The sequence below is a fragment of the Electrophorus electricus genome, unplaced genomic scaffold (genome assembly GCF_041902795.1).
Source record: "Electrophorus electricus isolate QZ-2024a unplaced genomic scaffold, ASM4190279v1 Scaffold44, whole genome shotgun sequence".
NCBI lineage: Eukaryota > Metazoa > Chordata > Actinopteri > Gymnotiformes > Gymnotidae > Electrophorus > Electrophorus electricus.
In genome coordinates, this window is record NW_027658735.1 from 897,340 (window position 1) to 904,963 (window position 7,624).

Below are 7,624 nucleotides of genomic sequence, written 5' to 3' on the forward strand. Positions count from 1 at the left end.
TACAAGTGCTAGAAGTGCTGAAACTCAAAACAGTGAAGAAACCAGTGGAGCTTAATGACTGGTCAGATGAAGAGAGTGAAGTGAGGAGTTTCCTTCAGTGTCTGCCATGTCCCAGCTGAGGTGAGTGTGAAGCTTTTATTGGTACTATAGGAGTTGTGTTTAACTTTGAAACTGATGGTGTCACAGCCATTTGTGGCCGAGAGTCTAGAAGAGCATAATTGGCTGTACTCTTAGGGAGAGAGGGAATGGCATACGCTCTCTCCCCTGTCAATTACAGAGACACCGTGCAATCAAGGGCGTCTATAAGTTCACGCGTCAGAAGGGGGAGGAAAAGACTATTTTCTGAGTACTTAGAATAACATTCCGTATTTTTTGGAGAACATTTTCTAGAGTGTTTTCATGTAGAGAGAGAAATGAGTGGCTAAAATGTCAGAAGCTTTAAGGAGACAAATGGGGAATACTATAACAGCTCTTTCCATGTGTTAGTGACACCAGCGTTCCCTCTTTTCCCAGATGGTAAAAAAGAGCCCTGACTCTTGCAAACTTCATTTTTTTGTAGAACAAAGAGAAAGATGAATAACTCGCTTTATGGCCTTTTTCCACTCATGCATACCAAGTCCAGTATGCATCCAAACACTGTCAGAATAGTAGGAGTGCAGACTTTGAAAAATGGTCTTCTCATGTAAACTCAGCAGCTTTGTCCCTGGTTGTCTAGTGGTTAGGATTCGGCGCTTTCACCGCCGCGGCCCGGGTTCGATTCCCGGTCAGGGAAAAACCTCTTTTTATGCTCATATAAAACGACAGATTCTGCATTAAAACATAAAGTTTGTGTGAGTTGGAGTTGAGCCGACAGCCTAAGGATGACTTTTTTTTTAAGTTTTAACTTCTACTCTACCAACTGAGTTATTGAAAGCGACATGCAAGTAATCCCACATGTCCAAACACCAGTATGTTGGCAAGAAACACAGCCAGTTTTGGATGTTTCAATTGTTAAGTTCATTTGACACAAAGAAGAAAGATCGCATTGTATAAGTTGTTCAGCTACAAACAGATATATCTTTTGATGACATTTGGAATCATACTGGACTTTGTGTACATGAATGGAGAAAGGCCATAAATGGTTAGAATAACATTCAGTGCTTTTGGAGAAAAGTTTCGAGAGTTTTGTCATGTAGTGAGAGAAATGAGTGGCTGAAATATCAGGCATTAAAAGTGCAATTTGCACTCAGGGAAAGAAAATTGCTTTCATGTGGACCGCATTGAGATATCGATCTGCCTGTGAAACAAAACACCTCTTAAGAGGCTAGATTTGTGCTCTCAAGCTGCGATGGTGGTTTTCTCATGGCTTCTAAAAGAAGAGGCTGTGGTCAGGGTGGAGTGAGTCTTTGATAACCAAGATTGTTGTTGTTTTGGCCTTCGAATAGACAATGGCATTACCCAGTGTCAGGTCTTTCTCAGTAAACTGCAGAGAATGATATAGAGGGCAAGAAATGGTCAAGCACAGTTTTATTGGGTGTGTGTCTATAAAAAACACTACAGCTCTCTGATACATTTTTGGTTCAAGATTTAATCATCATGCAAATGATTGTGATTAATGCTTTGTCTGTTTAATTCAAATATTATACTATAAACCTAATATTTTAATAGGGTTGGCAACTTTCTAGATCCGATTACTACATGTGTGTGAAGTACAGGTGCTGTAGCTATACGGTATACAATTGTCCACAGTAGCCTAATTATAATATATACAACCAAAAATCCATCTAAAATAAACACCAGAAACTGCTCAATAGGTAGGATAACAGCAGAACAATTGTCCCGCCGTATAAGCAAAATGAGAGCCTGCTAAGGCCGCCAAGAGGGTGCCAAAGACCATGTATTTATTTCTATTTGTTTTTTACCTATGTTATGTCAGTGGCAGCTCAGATTTCTGCGTAGGCCCCAAACAGGCTTGGGCCAGCCCTGGTATCACAGTGTCGTGCACTGGAAAACCATCAAGCCTGTTGACTATGCTACCAGTGTTGTTCATGTAACTGTGCAAATAAACTGCAAACACAATTACTTTTAGAAGTATCATCCAGTTTCTTTTCACAATTGCCAAAATGTAATGAATCACAGCCAGTGTTCTAAAACAGACCTGGAATGTATTCCTGGTTGATGTGCCCTGTTTCTAGTTCCAAAAAAAAAAAAAAAAAAAAAAATTGGTGGATGAATTTTCAATGAAAGTGCTTCACTCAGCAGCCATTAATGATTCTTATATCCAGTATGAATAAATTGAAATTCCTATCCTTGTATCAGGTGCAGCAATTATGTGTAACAATTGTGAAGCAAAAAAGCAATAGCAACATTTTAATATAACAATATAGGTAATATAGAACTTGATCTAATGATATTAATTAGGCTATGCAAATAACACAACTACTTCGGTAGCAGATCATTCATGCCTGTTGAATAGGCAGTTTTCTGCTTTGCAGATACTTGAAATCTTTTACTAATCTTTCCCCAAATCCAGTAGGAGCTGCCTTTTACATTAACATGCCAGGATACACGCTGACTGGATGTTTAATCTTTCTAATGGGTAAGCTATATTCTTATAGTCAAGAAAGATATTTTTTAATTATTAATCAGTTAAGGAAGTCAAGCTATTGCATTTTGCTGAGATGAAGGAATATTGCATAACCCTGTACTGGCCAAATAATTAGATTTGATGTTCTATTTTTTAGATTAATCCCATAACTGAATTATTCACATGGTTTTATAGCCATGGTTAATACTTGCTGTCAAAATGCTGAGGTTCGTAAGAACCTCTTTCCTTCATAAGGAAGCTTCCTGTTTTTGAAACAGGTAGTTTCAGCATACTAGCTCTTACTGCTCTCTATCTGTTTAACAAATGTTTTGTTGGATTTAACTACTTTCTACCTGGAAACTGGCAACTTCCATGGAAAACTATTTTATCATCACAAACTATATCTAAGGAACTACCACAAACATAAGTAATGTTAACATTTTGCTTTTTCATCATGACTTATGTTCTGCTTCAGAGCACTGAATGCAGCATGTTTATTCTTCGTCATTAGTGGCAGTTTTATCTGTGAGAAGTGTAGATGAATTGCTAGTCTGACAGACAGTACGCATCCAGACAGCAAGGCGAAAGGGTGACGTTACGGCAAAGTAGACGAGCTTCCACCAGCTCATGGGACCACTACACATCCCCAACATTAAGTAACAAAATCCCAGAGACCTTCTGCCTGTACTGGCCAGACTTCAGATCAGAAGGTGAGAGAATACAGTCATGTGTTGTGTGGCTCAGATTGTTCACACAGTTAGTAACAGTCCAAACACTTTAATTATACTGTACAGCATGAGACCTGGAAATGTGTGTCTGTGTTTTTGTGTGTGTGTGTGTGTGTGTCTTCTCCCCAGGCTGAGCTCCAGCTTTGTACTGTCCATCATCAGAGAGATCTATCAGACTGGCTCTGCTCACTGTGTGTCCAGCTTGTTGAATTCAGCAGAGAACTGCATCAACCTGAACAGCAGAGAGCTGGACTCTGTCCACTGTGCTGCCCTGCGCTTCACCCTCCAGCACTGCACAGCAGTCTCTCTCAGCCTGCTTTTCACCTCCATACCAAAGGCGGAGCTGGAGAGCATTGAGCCACTGCTCTAACACGTCTCCCGTCTCAGGCTTGAACTTTTCTCACAATCAGAATTTTAACACAGAACTGGTCTGTTTAGGGAGTGTTATATAAACGTTTATGTACGTTTATGTGTTTTTCATGAGTTTCCTCAAAAGTCATTTTGTGCCAGCATCATTTAGGTTTTATTGAGACTCCTGTCAGGTAATCAGCAATATCCATGGATATTTACTTCAGAATAAAATTAAATTTAGGTGAAATATTTATATTAACCTGAAATTAACTGCCCTGCCACTGTCTGTGTGTGTTTTGTTTTCTCCGTGTTGACAGGCTGCTGTTGCTGAGGCTGCTCCACTGCTACAGTGTCTCTGAACTACAGCAGGGGGCAGCAGCAACAGATCTGCTCCTCGCTCTGCAGCACAGACTGGATTTCTCCTGCTGCTCTGCTCTGGACCTCACAGCAGACACACAGAAACACACACTGACTCTGAGCACTGAGGACTGCAGAGTCGTCTCCATGGTCATCCAGAGAGTGAGCTCTCACACACACACACACACAGCTCACTCTACACGGCTGTGAGGGCAACTCTTCCCCATTTTACACACAGTCACCCTTCAGTAAGCCACTGACTCAACACCACACAAACTAGGGAAGCATTCTGGAAAAGGGAAAAGAATTTTATCATTTGAAACAAAATGTGTGTAAATAGCATTAATGTTAGTAGTTATGTGAGTGTGTTAGTGTTTTGTGACTCTACATGTTGGAGAATGTTGAGTGTGTTCAGCAGCAATAAAGCCATGCTGCTCCAGTTCCTGTCTCTTCTCTGTGTGGGGACTGATGTGGAGTGTGTGAGACGCGCTGTGGCTCTCTCCCGGGCTCTGGGTAAGATGGTGATCCTCAGTCAGACCCGGCTGGACCAGCAGGCCTGTAGGTCACTGGCACTGTTTCTGGAACATTCTGAAGGGCTGTCAGAACTGGACCTTAGCCACTGTCAGCTCACTAACCACTGCCTGCAGATGCTGTTCGCACACCAGCACAAAGCCCACATCCTGGAGTGAGTGGACAAGCGGGAGGAGGGATGTGTAGAGAGTCTTGATTGTTGAGTGCACAGTGAGCACTAACATAGATATAACACATTTTACTCTTTTTCTCACAATTTAACACAAAATCCGGCAGGGTGACTGAACATAGAAGCTGTGCGTGTTCATTGTAAAGCATTGTATGTTCCTTGAAAGGCTCTATATAAATTTAACTTTGCTCATTCAGTCATATCCTGTGTTCCTTCAAGGACTTTATTTTTCAAAAGCAAACAGCAAAAAGCTTGATTTTCTTGGTGATTTTATTTGGAAATGACGACCTCTCTCACTGGCTGCCTGGATCACTGATCACTGCCTGTACTTGGCAGGATGGATCTCTGTGGTCTACAGAATATCCAGACTGCTTGTAGAAACACATGTTCTCATTAAAAAGAGAAATAAGGCATAACAGACTCATTATGATTTACAGTTTCATGCCTGATAGATAACAAGTCATGTGTACAAGAACTGAAAGAAATGATATTTTGTTTAAAATGTCAAAATGCATAATTATCTGGCCATTAATGACTCAGGTCCACTGACACAAATATACTATTTATTGCTTTGCTTATTCATTCATTTGCTAATTCAATCATTCGTTTATTAATTCATTCGTTCATTACTTTAATTCATTGATATATAAATCTACAGGTGTTTGTACTACTACACGGTGATTTAGTAGAGGGAGGTGTGTTTGGGAATCCTGAACAATGTGGTAATTATAATCCATCTAATTTCAACCTCAGTCACAATGACATCACTGATGTGTCAGCAAAGAGGATCTATGATACCTTCTCCACCAACAACAATATTCACACTGTGAGGTAACTGTGTGTGTGTGTGTTTAGGCATTTAAAATAAGGTTGTATTTATTTTAGTTTAAAATTTCAAATTTAAAAGCCTATTTTGATTTTATAGGCTCTTCAACAACAGAATTACAGGCATACAAATCTTCCTCTCAGACAAGTGCTTTGAAGTCTGGTGATGTTGATGTGTTGTTGGCACTGTAATGATGAGATTTGATTTTTCTAGATTATTGGGACTATCCAAATTATATTTTTGTTTTAAGTGAAAAAATGTAATGATTAAAAAACAAATTTTAGTTATCTTATACATTTTAAGATTACATATAAAAATCAAATACTCAAAATTTATTTATAAAGTACTTTTTAAAATTGTATTTTATTTTATTTTATTTTATTTACAACAGGTGCTATTACAAAGCAGCTTTTCAAATGTCCAAGTCCAAGCCCCCAGTAAGCAAGCCAAGGGTGACAGTGGCAAGGAAAAGCTCCCTAGAGCATGAGGAAGAAACGTCGAGAGGAACCAAGACTCAAAGGGGGTCCCATCCTCCTCTGGCTGTTTAAAGAGAGACATAAATTAAAAAATGAAATAAGCATTTAATGTTTAGTCCAACTTTCTGGAGGTTCTAGACTTGTGTGCATGTGTCCGAGACCCAAGTCGCAAGAGAACGTCCATTAAGGGCAACAGAGAGTAGCTGGTTGGGGAGGAGGTGGTGTGGGCTACAACAGGGGACATCAGGGGATGATGGGAGTAGCCAAGGCATCTGAGACAGGATGAGGCTCAGTAACATCACAACATCAGGGGTAGGTGTACCTCGGCAGAGTCCACTATCAGTCCAGTGTATTAGAGCAATGATGTTTGATTCCTACTCAAAGAACATGTGATATTTCCAACATTCACTTTAGGTATCAATGAAGTTGTGACATCAAGCAAAGGAGAACAGTGAGACATGAGTAGACAAGCACAAGTTGGACCTATTAGGGACAATGAAACAAAACCTGAAGACAAGAAAACAGAAATGAAAGCCTGAGTGAGCTGAACTGAACTGAATCAAACTCCTACCGCTATATGGACTTAGCTCTGTAATATAGTTGAAACTGTAAGTTGCTATAGATAAGCGTGTCTGCCAGATGTCTGCTCACATTAAGCAGTGCAGTTGTGCAGTGTGAACATGACATCTGTCTTTTACAGCAAAATCTAATTATTTTATTATTCTTTAAATGTCTTTAAATGTCTTCATGGTCTAGCAACTCATAATGGCATTAGCACTTGAAAGCAAAAAAACAGAAAAAAAAAACAAACCAACAGCAAAACAAAAACATCTCAAAACACACTTATTGCATTGAGTTCTGTTTAGATGACTTTTGATTTTATATTAACACATCTACTGTTATCTATTTACCTTTTCCTTTTATCATTATATATGTCATTTTATTTTTTATCCTTTGTGCAATTAGTCTCTTCTCAATGCGTTTTATTTTTTGTGTGCAGAGAGAAGGGGTAAGAAGATGCATATACAGAGGTCTGGACTAGCCGTGCTGTCAAAGGTTAGGGGAAATGAAATAAATAAATGTTCCAAAATGTTTTTTAAATAGTTTAGTATCCAACATTTTAAATTCTAACATTTATGGTTACCCCCAGCAGTGATCAGTGGTAGCTCAGTGGTTAAGATACTTGACATGTAGTCAGAAGCTTACCTGTTCCAGCCCTACTGCTGCCAAGTTGCCACTGTTGGTTCTCTGAGCAAGGCCCTTAACCCTCAATTGCTCAAGTTATACTCACTCGTAAGTCACTTTGGATATAAGTATCAGGTAAATGTATGATTGTGTTTTTTATAATCTTGTACACATAAATGTCATATTCAACCAGAATATGTAAAACACACTGTCAAATCGTGTTTATAAAAATACGTTTTAGTTGTAATTAATTTCTGTAGCTTCATGTCACTTATGCTGATATGGTTGTTGGCTCAGACAACAATGGCCACAAGAGGGAGACAAAGAGCTTCCCTAGTAATCAATGAAAACAGGCATACCCTGTAACTGTATGCTATACTATTCTTTTATTTTATATTTTTCCTTGATGTCCACTTACAATGTTTGCATGGCTTT

The 7,624-nt window shown here is 39.2% G+C and overlaps 1 non-coding gene across 1 annotated transcript; it reads left to right on the forward strand.

Moving 5' to 3' along the window:
* The first annotated feature begins 700 nt into the window (after positions 1-700).
* Positions 701-772, forward strand: trnae-uuc (transfer RNA glutamic acid (anticodon UUC)). Its single transcript has one exon. It is a non-coding gene; the product is annotated as a tRNA-Glu (tRNA).
* Positions 773-7,624: the final 6,852 nt, after the last annotated feature.